The sequence below is a fragment of the Rhineura floridana genome, chromosome 7 (genome assembly GCF_030035675.1).
Source record: "Rhineura floridana isolate rRhiFlo1 chromosome 7, rRhiFlo1.hap2, whole genome shotgun sequence".
NCBI lineage: Eukaryota > Metazoa > Chordata > Lepidosauria > Squamata > Rhineuridae > Rhineura > Rhineura floridana.
Window position 1 is genome coordinate 51,871,978 of NC_084486.1, and position 12,480 is coordinate 51,884,457.

The 12,480-nt window shown below is 39.9% G+C and overlaps 1 protein-coding gene across 8 annotated transcripts in view; it reads right to left on the reverse strand.

Annotated features, from left to right (window-relative positions):
* ADGRA1 (adhesion G protein-coupled receptor A1) overlaps positions 1-12,480 on the reverse strand; it is a 588,775-nt gene extending 576,295 nt beyond the window's left edge. For all 8 annotated transcript variants that reach the window (XR_009763984.1, XM_061635602.1, XM_061635607.1 and 5 more), the window contains exon 1: positions 12,368-12,480. The gene's annotated coding sequence lies outside the window, so the exon portion shown is untranslated. The remainder of the gene's footprint in view (positions 1-12,367) is intronic.

Consider the following 12,480-nt stretch of genomic DNA (forward strand, 5'->3'; position numbering starts at 1 on the left):
CACACATAGCTTCAGATGTGTATAATTAAGCTTAGACTATTCAGTGTGAAGCAAGAATGATGTCATAAGAGATTACTTAGCAGCTTATGAGTAATATCTTCTGTTCTAGTTGTGTTGCTATGGTTGGCCCATCTTTATATTGTGCTTTTAATGTTTCTTTCTTTTTTGTTATTTGCCCAAATAAATAAATAAATATTTGATGCATTCAAGCATTCCCAAGAGTTCATCACATCACATTCAATATATTTGGGAACTGGCTTGCAAAATTCATAGGTTAAAATGACCCTTAACTGAGAGTTGGCTGTAAAATACAGCCAATGCATGTCTACTCAGAAGTAAACTCCATTGGGTTGAATGGGACTCACTCCCAGGTAAGTGTGTATTGGATTGCAGCCTTACTGTTGGACAAGAGGACTATGTCCGTTTACTTTTCAGTAACCATGCACAGAAGTAAGCCATCTTAACTGGATTGTGGATCATGGCCAGAGTGATTCAGCAGGTGGCAGCAGCAACAAATAGGAGTGAGCAAAGGAGGCTGATGAGGTAATACAAGGATTCCAACTATGGGCCAGACTGGGATCTTGGTTTATTAATAAGGAGGAGGTGGAGAAAGAGAAGGAGCCATCATGAGGGTACAGGTTGTCCTGTTTTGATTAAACCAGGAGCACTAGCAATGAAATGTTAACACTTTCTCCTTGTACTGTTTTCCTTATCTAAGGGCCCATCCATACCTAACGGCAAAATCCACGTTTCCATATTCAGTTGGTGGCCTCAAGACCCATACATGTCCTGTTTGTGGTTGGATTTATATTGAGAAAACCCAATTTTCAAGCATCCATACATGTGGGCTTTTTTTTTCTAAATCATTTTACCATTGGCCACTCCCCTAAGTCCACCCCTTTTCAGTGATTGGTCCATAACCATTTTGAAAGGGCTTTTCTTCTGTCTAGTGCACCCACCAAATCTCCTCTTCATGCCTTCTTCCCCAAATTGTATTAGATCCTCCACAGTCATTCAAGTTAGCAAAGGGAGGACCCACATTAGTCAGTTTCAGTCTTGGAGGAAAAGAACACAATTTACACTGCATGCGCTCACAGAGGGAGAGAGAGATCTGGCTGCCTTGCTCTCTGGCTCTGCCTGGCCTATCTGGAGAAGACAGGCCTGGCCTCAGTCACCTGTTGACTAGCTACATTCAGACTTGACTTCTATAACACTCTTTATAACCCTGCTTTTAAATACCATTCAGAAATTTCAGTTGGTTCAAACTGCACTCACCAGAGCACTTCAAACTATTGCCATTTTCGGGTGGAATTCAGTCACATACCGACAAATGAAGATTACACAATTAAAGTTGATACGGGCCTCTTGTGCAACAAACCCACTCCCCCACATACACAAATCAAGTAATGAAAGTGACAGGAAAATGCACTGGAAAGTGTGGGACACAACACCACTTAATCTCTTGTAAACAAATCAGAATGAATGCTCAGTAAGCATCTAATTCTTTGCAAACAAATCAGGATAAACACTCAGTGAACAGGTCATCTGGAAGCAACCCAGGGTGCTGGTAAGAGCAAGGCAGTTACATTGATTTTACACCAACTGCACTGGCTGCCGATTCCTTTCCAGGATCAATTCGAAGTGCTAGTATTAACCTTTAACCTGGTTAGTCTAAATTTTAGGGGGTTGTCTGAAAAATTGTCTGAGCCCTGAATGTACCTGAGGCAACTTCGCCCATTTTTAGGAACATCAGAATTAATGAAAGTAACTCAGGCTTTAGTAACCTCTCGACTGGACTATTGTAATTCTTTATATATTGACCTTTCTGTTAGAGCACTTCGACCGCTCAAGCAGGTACAAAGAGCGGCTGCTAGGATGATCACTAAAACTGGCCCTCGGGTTCATACTTCACCTCTTCTCTACCATCTTCACTGGCTCCCTATTAGCTCCAGACATCAGTTTAAGATTTTGGTCCTGACTTTTAAGGCTCTTCACGGACTGGCGCCGGTATATTTGACAAACTGTCTAATTGAATTCAAAACATATCGTCCTATGAGATCGATTTCTGAAGGCACTCTTATTACTCCCTCAACTTTCACGATCCGCCAAATGAACACCAGGAGGAAGGCCTTCTCAGTCATAGCCCCTACTCTTTGGAATAATTTACCATCTGAGATACGACGTTCCTCGTCCCTCATTGAATTCTGTCGATGGATTAAAACATACTTGTTTCAACTAGCTTTTAATGTTTGAATTGAGATTGTTGTCGAACTTTTTCAGTATTAATTTACTTATTTGTTTTTAGGTATTGCATTATGCCGTTTTTTGTATTATCTTTGTTTTTAATGTTCACCGCTCTGAATTCTGAGTTTCGGAACTAGAGCGGTATATAATTTTTTAAAATAAATAAATAAAAATAAATGTGACATGGAAAATCTATGAACAGAACTCCTGACTGGCTTTCCTTTCCTTTAAAACAACTACAGGGCAGGATGGTAGATTTGGATGACAGCCACAGTGTTATTTTCCTCCTCAAAATAGCCACAGGGCATGGGGAGAATAATATGGGTGCCTGACTTTTTCCTGCCCCCTGCCCCTACTGCAGCTAATAGCGGCTATGGGGGTGGAGTTCGAGCAGTGAAATGGAGTGAAGGTAAAAGGCTATAAACGTCCACTCAGAACTAGGGATGGGCGACAATTTTGATTCAGTTCGCATTTCAAGTCTATCAAATTCACACTTTCTGAAACAATATGAGAACTGAAACAAAATTCGCACTTAATTCAAATTTTGGGATGCAGTTCACCAACCAAACAATGTATACAAAAATGCATATATTAGAGGAAAGCGTGCACAAAAAATAAATAAATGAATGAAAATAACATGCAAAAATGCATTACAGGTATATGACAATAAATGGCTTGTAAAATGTGTAGTCAAAACTACAGACAAAATATGTTTATTAGGAGAAATTTGACTTAAAATGCTGGAGAAATTTTATTTTTTAAAAAAATTGCAAACTGATGCAGAAACCTGGAGAACTGAATTTAAGATTGGAAAAATGAGAAATGGAGAGAAAGAAATCTGACAGATCTTAATCCATCCCTACTCAGAACCATAGTGCCATTCCAAATCTAAACTACCACAGCTACTTTCAAGCAAAGAAAAAGACAATGGGAAAACCAATCAAATCTTGTTTAGCTGCCAGTTCATCCTAGTTCCTTATGCTTTAAATATTTATCTTTTTCCTTTAGCATTCCAGTCATGTGTGGCTATTCTTTCCTGACGCTACAGTTCATAAACACACTTTCTGAGAAGTAAGCCCTATTGAAGACAGTGTGACTTACTTCTGAGTAAACAGGCAAAGGATCATGCTATCAGAAGAGTAGTTTTCTCAGAGGAGAGTGGTGGAAGGGGTATTTGGACCAACGGATAAACTTTGCAACGAGATACCATTTGTTATCATGGAGCTTGTCTGTTTTTTGAATTTTTTTTTGTAAGGAACAGTGATGCTATCATGTATTATGCAACCATATTCTGAGAGACTTTTTGGAGAAGGGCAATATACAAAGGAGCTGGCATGGCAGGAAGAGGAACTCAAGGGGAAACTGTAATCGTGTCAAGACTGCGTATTTATCACACAACTCCTTTTGCAATATGAATATTAAATAGCTTTGAGATCATCTCAGCACACATTTGTACTTCTTTCTTTTGAATGATCTTGCATGCTTTTTAAAAGTGAAACTTGGTACTTCTTTGTTAAGAGTGTGTGCCTCTTGCTCCCCCTAGAAGCTCAAACCGTCATCACAGTATGACAACAGACCAATACAAATAAATGTTTACATTTCCTGTGTAAATAATAAAATGCCACACTTAGGGTACAATCCAACTCATATTTCCACTGGGCTGGGGGGAGTCGGACGCAGCAGTGCCCCGGCTGAGCTAGGGATGGAAAGACCTGTCTGTTTCGGTTCTCTCAGTTTCTCATTTTTCCAATGTTATTAAATTCTCAACAGTTCTGCAGCAATCTGCGATTTTTTTTTTAAATCCTCATGAAAATTCTCCACCATTTTAGTGCAAATTTCTCCAAATAAACACATTTTTGTAGGCAGTTTTGATAAAGGTACACATTTTGCAAGCCATTTCTCATCATTTCATGCCTTTTTGTGTGTTATTTTCACTAACGTATTCATTTTTATGCACACTTTCCCTTAATATATTCATTTTTGTAAGTGTTGTTTAGTTGGCGAACTGCATCCCAAAATTCTAATAAATGCGAATTTCAAAGGATGGCTGTGTTTCGGTTCTCATATTGTTTTGGAAATTACAAATTTGATAAATTCTGCTTGAAATGCGAACTCAATCAAAATTCTCACCCATCCCTAGGCTGAGCTGGCAGGCTCCCAGTACTGCTGGGCTCTGCCAGCGGAAGTTCCCCACCATGGCTGAGCCACGGCACCACCAGGATCCTGCTGGCACCGCCAGGTACAGCCAGCCCAGTAGATGGAGAGCTAGCAGAAGCCAGCAGAAGCCCTGAAAATGGGGCATTCTGGAGCGTGGCAGGGTAGGAGCTGGGGGTGGGGACTTACATAGCATCCAAGTCCCCCTCGGAGTGCTTCCGTGGCTCTGATTCCAATAAGAATTCCACAGACTAATAGGCCAGCACAGTAAATAAATTACAATGACGGCCTATGGGGACCTCTTACTCCCCAGTAGGCCTGTTCGTGGGAGCCAGGTTTTACGGTCCAGCTCCCATGCGCAGTTCCTGATGGAGTTGGTGCTCAGCCAGGCCGGTGACTCCCGAAGAGGGAGTAGATGCCACAGAGCTTTCCACCAGCTCCTTCTCTGCTGGCTCCCCTCCCACCAGTTCCCATGTTTTAGATTGCACTGTCAGGCTCTACTTTGTTCCCTCAGCTTATTCACTTTTACATCTTCTTTCCAGAATAAGATGGAGAGACATTAAGTGGACTAGGACCTGGGGAATCATCACTCAGCTATTAAGTTCACTGTGTGACTTTGAGCCAGTCACTGACTCTCAGCCGAACCTACCTCACAGGGTTGTTGTAAGGATCACAAGGGGAAAAGGAAGCCCATGAATGCCCCTGAGCTCTTTGGAGGAATGATGGAATGGATATAACCTCAATAATTATAAGTAAAGAATGATAATTATAATAAATCTATCTCCAGTCTGTCTGACCACAATTTTGAATTGGGCAAAGGGAGAGGGCAGGTTTGGAATCATGAAAAAAAAATATCAAAGAAAAACACTTCTGGGGCACAAACAGGGTACTCAGGCCTACAAACACTGAACTTTACATGTAGGTCCTCAGCAAATCCATTGTGTGGCTGTCTGCTAGGACAGGCTTGTATGGATGGGCATAGATTGTCTGCAGGCAGGGTGCAATCTATGCTCACATACTACAAATAGGCTCTGCACACTGAGTTCCCCTCTGCACCATCCTACTTTTTGTACTGGCATTTTTAATTTGCCAAAGTGTTCCATAGTCTCTTTGTTCAGACTACAACCCTGTAAAGTAGGCCATAGTGCAATTTTAGCAGAACAACGAAAACAGCAATACTAGTACCTTAAAGACTAACAAATTTATTAAGCTGTCTTGGGCTAGAGTATGGTTCACCAGATGCATCATTCTTGATAATCTATGGAAGCTTATGCATTTTTTTATTATCCAAATTTTATATGGTTTTCTAATGTGTTTATATATGTTGTAAACCACTGTGTGGAGAGGTTTTTTAAAAACTAGTGGTATATAAATATTTTTATAAATAAATGTACACTGCTTTGTGAGATCTGCCTGAAAATACCTTAAATAAATAAATACATTTGCTAGCCTTTAAAGTGCTACTAGACTATTGTGTCATTTCTGCTGTAAGCCATGGCTTATTGGAGACGCTTTTGATTGAAAGTGTGCCAGAGTAACATACCCAATACCATATAATGAGGCTGTAGGGGTTTTTTGTTTGTTGTTTGGGCTCCTGCTGGGAGGAAGGGCGGGATATAAATAAATCAATCAATCAATATAAAGGCAAGGCTCCTGGCCAGTTGGCTTCTGAGAAGAAAATGTGCAGGCAATATTCTACCCAGTCAAAGCATGACACAGCCCAGGGGTTTAACTGGAGCAGGGGGATTATTAAGAATTATGAGCCTCACAAATAAGTAGCATGAGCATGTACAGAGCGCACCTGACTCCCCAATGATGAACCTCTGTTTGCATTTAATAAGATGATTCCACAACAGGTCAAATCAGCCTAGCATGCACTCACGCACATGCACACATACCTTCTCAGACTCTTTCAGCCACTCTCCCCTTCACAATTACCTTGTCAGTTCCATCAGCTTTTAATGAGGGTGAACATAGGAACTTAGGAAGCTGTCTTATACTGAGTCAGATCATTGCTCCATCTAATTCAGTATTGTCTACACTGACTTGTAGTGACTCTCCCAGGTTTCAGGCAGGAATCTTTCCTAGCCATACCTTGAGATGCTGGGGATTGAACTTGCAGTTTTCTGCATGCAAGACAGATGCTCTGCCACTGAGCTGCAGCCCTTCCCCTTGCTGCTACAGAATTTGCAAACACATTTTAAAAATAATTTTAAGCCCCCCTCCCATTCAGTACACAAAAATTGTATAAGTAAAAAAAAAATACAACGAAGAAACCCAGTGTGTTCAGTGGTGTTCACTCACACAAATAAGCATGTCAGTGAAATAAAAATAAGCAAACAGCAAAGGCTGATCAGGTAACCAAACAATCCTCGAGTCTTAGCTTCAAGAAGTATACTCTATGAGTGTGGCCTTCAAGGAAACAGCTCTGAGCATGATCAGAACAGATTTATGATTCTAACAGGACTGGAAGAACCTCAGTCCTTCCCAGTCAATGTAGTCTCCATGGATTGTCCTCATGACAAAGGAGTGTGTGGGAATCTCCACACTTGAGGATGAAAAGCCAACACTCCTCCTAATATTCAAATTTCACATGGTTTTTCTGCCCAGAGACATATGGCAGGGACCTTTTTGCCATAGCTATACTTTTGGGCTATGATTGGCTGAGTGGTACAGAAAGCTGATTGGCCAGAGAACAAGAGATTGCCAGAAATGTCTGCAGCAGCCTCTGAAAGTTCAAATGGAAGTATAAAATGTGTGTGGGACAGAAAAGAGAGTGTGGCTTTGAGATTTTGGGGAGTGGGCTAAAAATTGCTTGACATTCTCCTTGGGGAAGGCTGTGCCCCAGTAGCCCTATTGCAGGGTTGGAGAATCTTTTGTCTTTCAGTTGATACTGAACTACACCTCCCATCCTTCCTGGCCATTGGCCATGCTTACTGGGGCTGATGATGAGAGAGAGCAATATCTGGAGGGCCAAAGATTCCCCACCTCTGCCCTAGTACAGGAGACTCCACTCCCTTTATCTTAAAACTCAGTTGTAAGTGAATTTGACCTGAAAAAAAGACCAGAGAGGAGAAAGAGTTGAGTCTCTCCCTATCTACCCTGGTTTCACTCCATTGAAACCTTACCCTGCTGAAGAAGGAAAAGGAAGCTGTCATAATTCTCAGTTCATATCCATAAAAGCCAGACAACAAGAAAAATTGCAGAAAACCATGTGGGCAATATCAGAACAGCTATTTTACCATATTGTTTTGTTTCTGTAGAAGTAGGATGCAATCATTAGGAAGATATATGAAGCAAAGAACCAATTTGTTCATAGGTTGAGATGCTTGATTTCACCTTTACACAAACCCTGGCTACACACATGCACAAGTAACTCCTTTTAACAAAAATTCAGTTGTTTATCAGGGAGTTGTGCATTTTCCCCCTATGAGCATCTTGTGAAAGAATATATGAAAGCCATCCCATTATAATCTATTATGGCCCATTCTGGCCTATCACAAAGTGTATTTAGTGCATTTTATCCATGTTACACAGATAATGCATTTACTGAGCAAGTAATTGCAGCTGGTTACTTTTTGTAAATTTACAATTGCAGTTGATTTTAGACCTTACAGGAAACTACTATGTATGAAAGCAACTGCTAGCCTTGCCTAAAAAATATATATATATATTTGGGCATTAAGTTGCTGCTAGATTATTTCTTAGCTAAGTACTAAAAAAATCAAAACTGTGCAATTTTTATTTTCTATCTTTTACTGTACTAAGTACCATACTAAAAACTATATTTTACTGTACTTTCTATCTTTTACTGTACATTTTCTTATGCTCCCAGTAGCATAGGAACTGTTTCCATATGGTAACAATACATATGTAAATAATATGAATTAAACAGGCAGCCTGTTGTGGATGGGATTCCACCCCCAAAAAAGATCAGGTTCATAGTCTGGGGCAAGTGCATCTACATAGCCCAACCTCACCAACCCCTCAGCTCTCATCCTCCTAGGAAGTGCCAACAGTGCTGTCACCAGGATGTATTGCTGTGGCTTCACTGAGTCAACCACTGCAGGTCTGCTGGAAGCTCAGGTGGTTTCAGTGGCTTGGGACTACAGGTAACCAGCTATGGCCATTCCTGGACAGGGATAACTTGGCCATTGTGATCCATGCTCTAGTAACCTCCTGTCTAGACAATTCCAATGAGCTTTATGTGGGGCTGCCCTTGAAGATGATTCAGAAGTTGCAGCTAATGCAAAATGCAGCTGCCAGAGTCTTGTTGTGCCTGACTGGCCCTCAAACATCTGTGCAGGCTGCCAATTAACTACTGACCCAATTCAAGGTAGTGGTCTTGCTAGACACATCCCTAAGCTGCTTGTGTTCTGGTTATCTGAGGACGTATCTCTACCCATATTAACCAGTTCATAATGTGAGAGCTACTGGAGAGACACTGCTGGTCAGTCTAGCCTTGAGGAAAATGGGGGGGGTATTACTGGCTGGAGGGTCTTCTCAATAATAGCACCCCTGTTGTGGAATGTACTTCCCCTAAAAGTTCAACTAGTACTGACATTATTCAGCTGAAGGCCTGATCTGTTTTGTTTTGTTTTCCCACACAGGCTTTTTGTTTTGTTTTGTTTAATGTAGAGAGATGTCTGGATCTTGGAAACTTGGGTATTGTTTTATTATTTTTATGTTTATTGTTTTATTAATGTTGCTGTTTTATTATTTTAATGTTTTATGTATTTACTGCTGTGACCCTGGGGCCTTAGGATGAACAGTAGGGGTATACGTTTTAAAAACAAAATCACTAAATAAATAATGTGATAACCTGGATGGTGCCACTTGAATGGGTCTTTTTCATACATTAAGCATCTTAAACATTGCTGCCGTGTAGCTTTGCACCATGAGGTAGCCTGTCCCATGGTGCTAGGTGTACATGTAAAGGGGTCCTAAGTACCCCAATATACTGGGTTATCTTTCTAACAGCCTAATCTTATGCATGTTTTCTCAGATGTAAACCCCAGAGAGTTGTGGGGCTTACTCTCTAGTAAGTCTGTTGAGAATGGCAGCCTTAATACTAAAAATGGCATTGTAAATTATTGTGTAAACTTTTAAAATATTATACAAGCCAGTCAGAGCCATAGGGATAAAGTATAAATAGAACAAATAAACAAATAATAAAAATATACATTACTAATCATTTATTTTACTCATCCAAAATGTAATATGCAAATGTGGGCCAGACAGAGAGGAGAGGCAAAGAAAATTAGAGCCCATTCTCACTACCAAAAACAATAGATCAGGTCCCTGATAGTATGGTGTTAAGGGTCATATCTGACAAGAATTCTCACACTGTAGTAGAAATTTGGCCCAAAAGATGGGTTTTCAAGATAAAAATAGGGTATGGGACCAGATTATTTTACACCACTTAAATAGCTTCTGGCTGTGAAGTTTACAAATTTATAAATAAATAAACAAACAAACTTGAAAGAGTCTTGTTTTGAAAGTGGTAACCATTTTGGAAAATGGCTGCTTAGATATGGTGGATTTTAAATAATTGCTTATAGAAATTGCCTAAAGTAGACATGAGAAGTAACCTGAGTAATCTTAATGTAGTATCATTTTAACAGTTGTAATAATATATATAGAACTTATGGACTAGGTTTTTTTGGGTGGGAGGGTCCCCATGAGTATTCTAGATGTAATTTCAGCAGTGACATTGACATGTACTGCCATTCATTTTCACAGGAGCAGTTTCCAGAACAGATTGCCTTACATCTACAGTGAATCAGTTTGTGACAGATATCCTGAACCTGTGGAACAGAAATCCATGTAGTTTTTACTCCATTTTTTTTATTTGAACCCCTTGTTGATGTAAGTGGATGTTCTTTACCCCAAACACAAACAGTCTCACAGATGGCACACATGGAATACTGTCACAAGGCATCCTGTTCATAGGGTTTTCATGGTAAGGGGTATTCAGAGGTGGTTTACCATTGGCTTCCTCTGAGTCTGGATGCATCTTAGTCTGGTGTCTCAGCTTTGACCATTCCGCCTTGGGTGACCCTGCTAGGAGTCTAGCCTCTAGGTCTAGACTCCTGATGGCATTGCTGTCAGCTTCTTCGACATTCTCAAACCCCCTCACCATGTGCATCCTAGAGGAGGCTTGGAAAGTAAGCATTTCAGAATGAATTGTGTAGAACCTATTACTAACATGCAATAAATGTTTTTATCAAAGCTTTGTGAAAGTAGAATTGGTTGTATGCCATCAGCTGGGAAAACATTACATTTGAGCTAAACTCCTACAAGCACAACTGGTTATAAATTATTTTATTTGTAGAAGATGGTTACTTGTGTCCAAAACCCATACAAACTGATAACTGGAAGATCAATCAGTACACTTCATTTATAAAGTTATATTTGATTAGCTTAAATATTTTCATCCTTCCATAAAATGTTGTATTGTATGTAATCAATCATTTACATGTTTTAAAAAAATAAAAAAGGCTTGCACTTTCAATGGTCAGTTTGTTAAAGTGTTAAAAACAGCACTGCTCTGATTTTAACCTTATTTTTACATAACCATTTTATTGTGTGTGCTAATATTTTATTTTACAAGTTTATTGAATGGCAGGGTATACATTTTAACAAATAACATAAAATAGTGGGTTGTCTTGCACATACCAAGGAAAAATGTTAACTTGTTATCAGTACACAATTTAGGCTGCAATCCTATGCAGCCTTACCTGATATTAAGCCCTATTCAATGGCAGATTGCACTGTAAAGCAAGTTATATACCATTTTATTTGAAATTAACTCATCACCCAAATGGCCATTTTGTAAAATGGCTGCCACTGCTAAATGAGGCCACATTTGAGCTGGCTTTATTATACAGCCATGAGAGTGGTGGTATACTATAGCCAGTGTGGATTTTTCACATTCTGCAATGCTAAATTGAAAATACCCCCATGCCATTCTGATGCTCCCCCTAAGTTCATTTCAAAACAAAACCTTACAAAACTTATAGTCCTGAACTCAGAAACTCTTGCTTAACAACCCTTTACATTTTCATGGCAATACACATAACAGTCAGACAGAACAGACAGTTCAAACTCTAAAAAGAGAGAGAAAACCCCCAGAGCCCTTTTGGACTTTTTTCTGACAGAGTTCTCATAATCTGTTGAAATTCGTTAAAAGTCAGCCATGTTCACAGAGTACTTGGAATCCTATTACTGACCTTGCCCCATACTCTGACCTTCATCTTCTGCAGTTTAAAAATGCCTGGCTGTTTTTTAATTAATTTAATAACTTTTGCATTGAACTGAATGATAGTGTCGGGCATGCTCAGTAAGAAACAACTGTCAGTGTTCTAAAAGCCAGACTCACAGCTGCTTTGCTTGGCTAATTGGGGCCACACCTACACCACACTTTGATTTCACATGGGACAGTCATGGCTTCCCCCAAAGAATCTTGGGAAGTGTAGTTTGTGAAGGGGACTGGGAGGAGACTCCTATTCCACTGACAGAGGTCCAGTGGCCAGACTGGTTTAACAGTCAGCCACTCTGATTGAAAGTCTGTGAGAAGAACAGGGCATCTCCTAGCAACTCTCAGCCCTCTTCACTAACTACACTTCCCAGGACTCCTTTAGAGAAGCCATGACTGTCCAAAGTGAAATAAAGGCCTGGTGTGGATGTGTAGCAGGAGTGGATGGCATCCAATGAAACAGGAGAAGGGGGGGAAACCCAGGATGCCAGAAAGAAAAGACATAGATGATGAAGTTCCAAATGGATTTATTAAAAATAGTAAAGAAAATATGTCCAACGTGTTTCATCCAGACAAATCTCAGCCTTTGTCAGGGGCTAAAACACATAAATATGAAACATAATCAATAAATAATCTGCATCAAATCACTACATACAGTATACATCTGAACCATGAACAGGGATAGTAAGATCAATCTGAATACTCACGTACCGAATGTAGAATCTGTAAAGTCATTCAATAGTAAGATAATACAAATAAGGCAAATAAACTACAATTCTGCACATAAAAGTGAATCTAGTAAAGGTAATGATGGAAAACGCCAG